The sequence below is a fragment of the Pelophylax lessonae genome (assembly GCF_965119305.1).
Source record: "Pelophylax lessonae genome assembly, chromosome: 5".
In the NCBI taxonomy this organism is placed as follows: domain Eukaryota; kingdom Metazoa; phylum Chordata; class Amphibia; order Anura; family Ranidae; genus Pelophylax; species Pelophylax lessonae.
Window position 1 is genome coordinate 27971059 of NC_138772.1, and position 11009 is coordinate 27982067.

Here is an 11009-nt window from a genome sequence, read left to right on the forward strand (position 1 = left end):
GAAAAATTCCTTCAAATATCATGCCTGGGGGGTCCCCTGAATGTGCCTGTAAAGTAGTGCATCTCTACGATGTAGGTAGCCTGCTGCAGCTATACTGACATTTCTAAAGCAAAAAATGTCATATACAAATATACATACAAATTTCAAATCGCATGTACTTGTCATACAGGTGCAGAAAATTTGGGCCTTGATTGTTGGTGGTGCCTGAACACCGTAACCCCTCGCAGTTACTCTTACTGGGTGCAGGAAAGGGCCCTGCTGCTCAAAAATCCGTACAAATTAAAAATCGCATGTATTTGTCATACAGGTGCCAAAAATTGGGCCTTTGCTGTTGGCGGTGCCTGAACACCGCAACCAAGCCCTCGCTGTTACTCTTGCTGGGAGCAGGAACGGGACTTGCTGGTAAGAATTACATACAAATTTAAAATTGCATGTGCTTGTCATTCAGGTGCAAAAATATTGGGCCTTTGGTGTTGGTGGTGCCTGAACACCATAACCAAGCCCTTGCAGATACTCTTGCTGGGTGCAGGAATGGGACCTGGTGGTAAGAATTCCATACAAATTTGAAATCGCATGTACTTGTCATACAGGTTCCAAAAATTGGGCCTTTGGTGTTGGTGGTACCTGAACACTGTAACCAACAACTCACAGTTACTCTTGCTGGGCGCAGGAACGGGACCTGCAGGTAAGAATTCCATACAAATTTGAAATTGCATGTACTATACAGGTGCCAAAAATTGTACCTTTGGTGTTGGTGGTGCCTGAACACCGTAACCCCTCACAGTTATTCTTGCTGGGCGCAGGGCACAGGGACAGGGCCTGCTGTTAAAAATGACATGCAACATTTAAATTGTATGCACCTGTCATACAAGTGCAGAAAAATTAGGCATTGGGGGTTGGTAGTGACCTAAACCAAAAACATTGTTGGAAGCTAGCAGAATCAAGGTAGAGGAACTGGATAGGCAGCATATGCAGTCTTCAAGGGATGGCAGACCCCTAGCAAATTCAATCAGTTACATCAGCGTCAGGGGCTTGATAGCTCTTGTTGATCCAGGACTGGTACATTTTGATAAAAGTCAGCTGGTCAACAGAGTCTGTGGACAGACGCACTCTTTTGTCAATCACAAAACCTCCAGCAGCACTGAACATCCATTCGGAACGCACGCTGGAAGCAGGATAGGCCAGTAGCCCCATTGCATATTGAGCAAGTTCTGAACAATGAAGAGAGATAACACCGCTCAGGCTAGTCAAAGTCCACGATTCAAGGTGGGTGCTGAACCTCAGCTCGCCACCAGGAGAAGCATGAAAGAAGAAAATGGTCCCACACCACCATGGAATCCAATGAAGAAAAGTTCTTTATTCACATAAGTGGTACAAGGTACAGCAGGGTAGAACAGTAGACGTGTTTCACACGACTGCTACGTGCTTGTTCACTACAAAGTGTGTAATGGGAGGCCAACATTTAAATGCTTACCCAAGGTGAAACACCCCTGTTCAATTAGCCACCTAATTACTCCAAACCTTACACAAATTTGCTTGCATAAAAACACAAATAGAAATAGACTTGACAGAAATTAAAATCAAAACATATATAATTATGAATAAACATAAAATTGAAAAAAGGAGAAAAAGACAAAAAATGAAAAAAAAGAAGATATACGTATATGAAAAAATATATATCAAATATATGTGCATCTAAACACAAAAAATTATTAAACAAAAAATGTATGTGTATATGTGTAAATGTACACATATCCCTCAACATAGATGTAAAATCACCTCATTGGATTATAGAAAAAGTTGAAGGAAGAAGCAATACACAAAAATGTCCATGCAAAAAAAAGAAAAACTTTACCAGTCCATGCGCAGATCCTGAGCTTGATTTTCCAGGCTGGGGATACCTTTAGGTGTAACTAACAGTGATAGATAAATGGGGGGGCGTGGCAGCTCTCCTAACCCTCCACTGGATAATGGGAAGACAGCCGTATAGAAAAACAAAGGCCAGAGCACACAACCGCCCTAGCATAACATCATTTTATTAAGTAAAAACAAAGCCATAAAACATCACTCACAAGCGTAAATGAAAGTCATGCAGAGCAGATCACTTCCTGGTGTTCCTAAGGCGAATCTCTCCTCCAAGTCCCGCCAGCCAGCCACTCATCCTGCGCTTGCTGGCAGCCTCCTACACCCCTGACATCCAGATTCTATCCTTCCGCCTCGAGGGAAGTTGTCTGAAGTGCGCATGCGCCCGGTCCAGCCGGCGCCGCACAAGCAAAGCAAAGGACGGACGGACATTCGCTCAATGAGCACAAAATGTCGGGTGCACAGAGGAGAGGTCCCCTGACATGACACAAGTATGCCAACGCGTTTCAGAGTCGTGGCCTCCTTCTTCAGGTCACGAGACCTGAAGAAGGAGGCCACGTCTCCGAAAGGACAGAGGAGGACCGGAGGGCTGTGGATGACGAAGGCACCTAAACTGTCCCCAGTGTCAGGGCTCAGCAGCCTTGGTATACGGTGGTCAGTTTACAGAGGGGAGGACATAGCCAGGCAGGATCAGCCAGGTATTTTAGGTGATAGAAGGGGCCAAATTACACAGCAAAGCACTGTGCTGTACAACATGCTTTAAGGGAACAGGATACATTTTTTTTTTTATAGGTTAACAAATGCTTTAAAAATAAATACTCAAACTAAGTATAATGACTAAGCCCTTCCCCTTCATGACATTGTTGAAAAGGGGCGGAGCATGGGTGACCTTAAAATGATGCCTCCCCCTGAAAGAAGTTCTGCGGATGCCCATGCTCCCATTACACACTTCGTAGTGAACAAGCACATAGCAGTCGTGTGAAACGCGTCTACTGCCCTACCCTGTGGTACCTTGTACCACTTTTGTGAATGAAGAACTTTTCTTCATTGGATTCCGTGGTGGTGTGCGACCATTTTCTTCTTTCAGGCTTCTCCTGGTGGAGAAAATATCATTGGATATAAATAAATATATCTTTTTGTGCTAATCTATAACGTCATTTAAAGTCCCAACAACTATTTGCTCTTATATACCTATTTATATAGGGATGGAGGTATTTTTAGGAGTTATGTGTCAGATCATATTTTGCTTGCTTTCTGTATAAATTGGGTGGAAGACACCTGTTCTATGATCTGTCACACTTTTTTACAATTAATATCTCTCAATGTTAGTCCATTTTCATATTTATTTGTGGGGGTCCACTCCACTATGTGATAATACAACCTATTCCTTGGTCTCTGTAAAATTTAATTAATGCCCACATTTGGAGGGGAGGTTGCGGTTAGCTGACCTGGGCTCTCTGCTTCAGGGACTGCGATGTGCGGTTTGAATGTGAATATCAAGTAGACAGATAGATCAGGTCTACAGTGCTCAAGATAATACAAGATATCATAAATAGGAAGGAAAATTTCTATATAGGTGATAAAGAACCTGTGTGTGCTATGATAATAGACATATATGTGAAAAAGTGCTCAAATCAAAGAATGCATAATTGAATAATAAAGTAAAAATACCCAATAGTAGGAAGAGCATAGAGAAATCATCCATAGGGAATTGTGTTGATAAACACCCATTGGGAAAATGGGTCACTGTCCCCTTTTTTGTATAGAGCTTTGTGGATTTAAAGGCAAAATACTGCTGTCCTATACAAAGGATACTTCATTCAAACTTTCCTCATCCAGTACTTAAGTCTAAAACTCCTCCTCTTTTTCCTCCGGAAAATCACTATTTTTACCAAGCATGCAATTAATCATCCCTTGAACATGAGGTGGGTTTTGATTCAATTCAATCAAATAATACAAACTGACATCTGTTTCCAGATATATGGATGAATGCATTGCGAACATGGGTGGTTATACGCATGTCTGTATGCACCTATACATACATCCCTGTGTTTAATAATTAACTTACAACCAGTTATTTCTGACACCATTAGACATTATTTTACCTCCCTACCATCATTGCATGCTTGTTTTGTTTGCAGAATGAACCATCATTATACTGGGACAGCATAGTTGTCTTCACTTGGACCCCTTGTGGAGCCGGTACCTGCCTCCATCCTTGTCCATGCACTTGGTCCTCCCCATTCCATCTTTTCCCATATCATTGTGGGGTAGTGTGCGATATTGGTGGTGTATTGTTCATGGGACTCTTTGGCTTCCTTCTAGACGTGTGTCACAATCAATATTTTAATTATGCGACTTTAGACTACAAAACTGACCAATTTAGGGTATGTCTAACTTTGTTATTATACAATCTTTAGATTTCAATCTTGTGATACTCTGATACCATGATGTTGTACATATGAGATTGTTGTTTAAATATATCAATTCTTCCCTTAGATACCCTTCAGTGGACATATGCTGTAAGACTCCTGAAGAAGAATTAATATGCGCAAATATTGAAACGCGTTGGGTCTTTGTGGACCCTCAAGGGTCCTCCTCTGTATTTCATGGTCATTTGTTTTGTGTACAATAAGTCACTAAAATATTTTATATGTAAATACTTATGTGTCTTTTCACATTTATACAATTTGTACAAATAAAATTATTTAAAATTATTTATACGAGTTTGCCCATTATAGTCCCAATTAGGGGGTCCTTCCTTTTTAATGTCTGGAAAGGTGGTACACAATTTTTTTTTCAAGGCCTCCTCAATATGTTTCATCCTCTGCTCCCTCTGCGAAGGCAGGATGAGCTCTGCAACTTTACCCTTGTAACGTGGATCAAGAAGGGTTGCCAACCAGTAATTATCCCTCTCTTTAATAGCAGAAATTCTCGGGTCCTTTTGCAGGCTTTGCAGAATCAGGGAGCCCATGCAATGTAAGTTGGAGGAGGCACAAGCTTCTGAGTCCTCTGGGTCACTAAGGATGACATTGTCAGCAGGAGCAACCTCTCCCCAACCACGTACAACTCCTGGTGTTTCTGGGGAATCATAACCATCTCTTGAAGACTGCTGTATGCTATCCTCTACATCCATGCTGCCGAAATACTCCTCCTCCTCTTCTTCTTGTGTGTTTTGTGGCCCTGCAGGAATGATATCTGCATAAAGGGGGCCTTGTGCAGAAAGGAAGTCCTCCTCTTCCTTCTGCCTCAAGTGCCCTGACCATGATTCCACACAGCATGTGCTCCAGCAGGTAGACTAGAGGGATAGTGTCACTGATGCATGCATCGTCCTGGCTCACCATCCTTGTGGCCTTCTCAAATGGTGACAGGACAATGCATGCATCCTAAATCAAAAGCCACTGGCGTGGCGAAAAAAGTCAAGCTCCCCTGACCCTGTCCTTGTGCCATACTCACGCAGGTACTGATTGACGGCCCTCTGCTGCTTGTGGAGTTCCAACGTTGGGCATGTCACAAATGAGGCAGTTGGTGGGCAGGTTGAATTCCCGTTGAATGTCAGATAAGCGAGCACTGGCAGTGAACGAACGGTGGAAATGGCCACAGACTTTTCTGGTCTGCCTCAGGAGATCTTGGAAGCCTGGGTATCTATTTCAAGAAACGCTGCACCACCAGATTCAGAACATGTGCCAAGCATGGAACATGTGTCAAGTGTCCCTGCCGTAGGGCGGAGAGAAGGTTGGTGCCTTTGTCGAATACAACCATTCCTGGCTCAAGCGGTCATGGCATCAACCATCTCTGAGCCTGCCCCTGCAGAGCTGACAGAATCTCTGCACTGGTGTGACTCATATCCCCTAAACAGACCAACTGAAGCACAGCAGCATGGCATTTTTTAGCCTAACTGCTTAGGGATCACTGCTGCTTCAGAAGACAATTGAGCAGAAGAGGACATGGTGGAGGAGGAGGAGGTGGTGAAGTAGCCAGATGTGGCAGAACCAGCACCAGCTTTTTGGAGGCATGGTGACAAAACAAGCTGCAACACCAAACCCTGTCCTGCATCCTTCCCAGCTGCCAGCAAAGTTACTCAGTGCACCATAAAAGAAATGTAACATCCCTTTCCATGCCTGCTGGACCAAGAGTCACGTGCACCTTCCTGCTGACCGCTTTGTCCAACAAGGCCAAAACACTACCTTCCACATGACGGTAGAGAGCCAGAATGGCCTTACGTTTAAAGAAATGCCTTTTTGGGACCTGCCACTGTGGTGCAGCACATTCCACAAATTTGCGAAAGGGAGCAGAGTCTACCAGATGAAAAGGCAGCAACTGTAATGCTAGAAATTTGGCCAAGCTAGCATTAAGACGCTGAGCATGTGGATGGCTGGGACAGTATTTCTTTCGACGGTTCAAAAACTGGGGTAGCGAAATTTGCCTGCTGCTCACATCAAGTGGTGGTGTACTGCTAGCAGATTGGTCTCTGTGGCACTCATTGCTATACCATCATCCCTCTCAATGCTGGTATTTGAGAAGGCATGAGGTATAGTAGAGTTAGAGATCACAGATGAGGAGCATGGTGATATATGCTTGTTTTGATCTGGTGCCTCTTTCAGGTGCTGTTGCCAATGGACTGCATGGCAGGTCGTCATATGCCTTGTCAAGCACCTTGTAGTCCCCAAGTGGCTGGTGTTCTGGCAACGCTTGATCCGCTTTAGACAGAGGTTGCAAACAGCAATGCTGTGGTCTACTGTACATGTGCTGAAAAAAGCCCACACTAATGAACTTTTGTGAGTCCGCGGGGAGTTTGCAGCACCCTGCACCTGTGGAGCTCTGTGCTGTGACGCAATAGGTTGGCTACTGCTATGGCGGCCCCTGGAGCACATCCTGCCTCGTTGGATTTGTGCGTCCTCCTCCTCCTCCTCCTCCTCTATCCTGTCAAGCACCCAAGTACAGTCATTGACCTCATCATCCCCTCCCTCCTCATCACTGAAGCAAACTTGGCAATATGCTTCAGCTGTGGCAACATGACTGCTGGTTTCTTGTCCGTCATTGTCACCCCCTCTCTCTAGGCTCACCTTATTCCCTTCATCAAGCTGGGAACAAACATCACAGCTTTCAAATTGCTGTGCATCCTCCAACAGCATGTAACTGACACTATGATCGAATAGTTCAGGTGACTCCTCTGTGCATGATGGTGGGGCGACAGAAGGAGTAGCTGTGGAGAAGGAGCCTGTGGAACTTGCCGCTTTCACAGCTGTGATGGAAGGCAAACTACTGTGAGCGTGGGTGACACAGAGGACAAGGAGGATGAGGAAGGCTTATTGATCCACTCCACCAACTCTTCCACATGTTGTGGCTGAATAGCACGGGCAGAACCGGAAGAGGATGCACTATGTCGACTGTGACTTCCACTTTTCACAATGAACACAGAGGCTGCTTGCCCTCTTTTCGTGGCCTGTGAGCGTCTGCCTCTCCTTGTCAGTCTTTCGAACATGATGTTGATAGAGATCAATATAGGGTACACGCAACTGACAGATAGATACTCAAAGACCTGATATGATGTATTTGATAGCCCTATATATAGATAGTGATGTGAAGGGAATAGGGTATATGCAAGTGAGCGATTAAAATCAATAGCCCTAGGGAAAGATGTGCTGGTTATAGGATGTATTCAAGTGACTGATTAACAATACTCTCACTGATATGATGTAATCAATAGCACTATAGATGAGATGTGCTGGTTATAGGATGTACGCAAGTGACCGATTAACAATACTCTCACTGATATGATATAATCAATAACCCTATAGATAGGGAAAGATGTAATGGGTATACAGTATACGCAATGACCTGATATGATGTAATCAATAGCCCTATAGGTAGGGAAAGATGTGCTGGTTATAGGATGTATGCAAGTGACCAATTAACAATACTCTCACTGATATGATATAATCAATAGCCCTATAGATAGGGAAAGATGTAATGGGTATACAGTATACGCAATGACCGGATATGATGTAATTGATAGTCCTATATATATAGAGATCTGTGTATGGTATATGGTCTATAGTATGCACTACTGAATATACTTCTCACTATCTGATCTCTGAACTTGTAAAAAGCACAAATCTCTCTCCTGCTAGGAATGTCTCACTGGCATTGCACTGTCTGACAAACTGCAAAGAAACTATTCTCTCCCTGCCTCAAACACGTTCCTGGCCCTCCCTACACTACTAGGAATGTCTCTCTGCACTGACTCTCTGACAAACTCTAAAAAAAGCTACTCTCTCCCTGCCTTAAACTCGTTCCTCTCTCTGTCTCCTCGCCCTCACAATCACACTACACGCTGCGTGAACAGCCTTTATGTAGTGTGCGGCGTGTACTTTGCACCTGAGCCATGATTGGCTAAAGGCAGTCTGAATTTAGTCCAAGCATGGCAGAGATCACTTGATTGGCCAAAGCATGAGATCAGGGTGCATGCTTTAGCCAATCACATAATGTGCTGCACACGCAGCGTGAGCGCAGTGCATTATGGGATCTCGAATTTCCCACGAAGAAGCACATTTGTTTGTCATTCGAGGTGTACTCACTTTTGTTGCCAGCGGTTTAAACATTATTGGTTGTGTGTTGAATTATTTTGAGGGGACAGCAAATTTACACTGTTATAAAAGCTGTACACTCACTACTTTACATTGTAGTGTCATTTCTTCAGTGTTGTCACATGAAAAGATATAATAAAATGTTTACAAAAATGTTTACAAAAATGTGAGGGGTGTACTCAATTTGTGAGATACTGTACTGAGTGCTGTGCTGTGATTCTTGTGTAAGACAGTGTAGTGGGGCCAATGAAGTGTTGGTGTATACAACATGTCTGCATCACCCAACTGATCCCATTTTTTTTTTCTTTGTTTCATTTATATTTTGTTTTTTGATTTTTTTTGTAGCAGCATTAGGTTCTTTTGCTGCAATCTTAGTACTCCCCCTTCTGTTTTGCAGGTGCTATTATTTCTGCATCAGCAGTAGGTTTTTTTGTGGCGCAGCAGCACTAATTTTATTTAGGGCATAATTGCTGACCCCCCTTTTGTGTCACAGGAGCTTTTCCTTCTGCGTCAGCAGTAGGTATTGTTTTTGTGGCGCAGCAGCACTAATTTTATTTATTCAAATTTTTTTTTAAAAAGGTTTTTATTGTCAACTGTACAATACCAAGGAAAAAGCCATATACAGAGCAGAATATGTAACTTTACAGTTCCAGTACAGTGTCAAATTCTCACAAAGTTTCCATTAATAATTGCATGTATACATAGGGCCTTTTTTTTGCAGCAAGAAGTAGAGTGATAGCACAGGGGATTGTAGCATAATCACTTGAGTATTTATGAAGATATGAGCCACCTAATGAACACCTGTATTGTTTTAACAGTGGAGGCAGTTTTTCAACCAAATACATTGAGGTCCTCACCACACTTCTGGTTTGCACATGCCTGAGAGTGACGATATCGGCTCCGCCCAACGCATTGCGTCACTAATCATGTGACTTCTTCAGAGATACCCTGAAGAAGAGAAAAGGCATTGCACCTAGAAGTGAAATGAGAGCATGGGGGATTGGAGCACAATCGCTTGAGTGTTTATGAAAGATATGTGGCACCTAATGAACACTTTTATTGTTTAAACAGTGGAAGCATTGACACATGAACACCAACTGAAGGACTCACTTTTAGCATATAAATATACATTGTATATTCAATATATTTTATTTTATTTTATTTAGTTTGATTTAGTTCAGAAATTGGTTTAGCATTGCACTGTAGTGTATGAGTAACTGTAATTCAGGACTTTAGTGTTTAACACAATTAGGCCCATGTTTTGATCACTGGTTTAAATTAAAGGAACAGCACACCATTTGTCAATGTTTTAATGTGTATCTTGTACCATATGTAGTAAATGAAAGTCATTTTAGTTTAATCTTCAATGAGGTACCACCAACTTGAACTGGCTAAAGTTTTTTTTTTCCAGCAGTTTTTAAAAAAAAGTTAAAAATCCATTTACATTTTTGCTTGTTAATGTGTGTTGCATTAGGGCAACCAATAATTGACTGCCAATGCATACAAAATCTGCCAACATTGGAAATGCACCATGTTTGGCAACTCAACACAGCACATTTCATTGCCATATATAGCAGTAGGTTGCTGCATGTTGTAACACTGGTGTGTTGCCTTGCCTTTAAAAATGGCCCCAAGACGCAGCAACACAGGTAACCTGCATTGCCGTTCATTGGGGTAACTCAATTGTGTAAATGGGCCCTGATATGTTTTGACACCTGGAGTATTTGGGGAATGGTAGAGAGAGGTTATTCCAATTACCTTCCTGAAAACATCTATGCTGGTCTGGATAAAAACTATCAATCTGTCTACTGATACTCACAATAGATGGTCGGAGTGATCACGTCACTCTCCACTTCACTGACGAAATTCCTGGCCAAGCAGCTGTAGTTGCCGATGTCGCCCTTTGTGACGGAAACGATGGTGAACGTGGCGTTATTTGCTGAGAAAATGTACCCAGATCTGTCCTGGAGGGGGCTGCCATTTTTAAGCCACTCATACAAAAAAGAACTCATAAACATTTTAAAACATAACATAAAAGAGTTAATTTTTCATTTTATTTCATTTCGGAGTGTGCCTCTCCCCCCATCTTACATTTCCATGTATGATCTCTTCCATATATATATATCAGGTTGTATGAGGGCCACCAGCACCCAAGAAACTACCATAAATACCCTTTAAGGTTCCATATTACCTCTCCTCCTCCTCAAGGGCTATCAGCTACCATCTCCATAGACTCTACCCACTTAGCATAAAAATTCTATTGAATTTCCTGGGACATCCTCTTCCCTTACATGTCATTCTATATAAGGATACATTAGAGTTCACCAGAGATTTCCAAGCAGATAATGTAAGGAAATCCATCCTAATCCATTGTATTACAATTAGTTTGCGAACATAAAAAAATAACAATCTTAGAAGGGCTCTTATATTCATATCCGTAAGCTCATCTTCTATAATTCCCAGCAGCCCAATCAGGGGACTGCATATGTTTGGGAGATCGAAAGTGTCAGCCACAAACTGGGTGACCTGGGACAAAAGAGGCCGGACTCTATTACA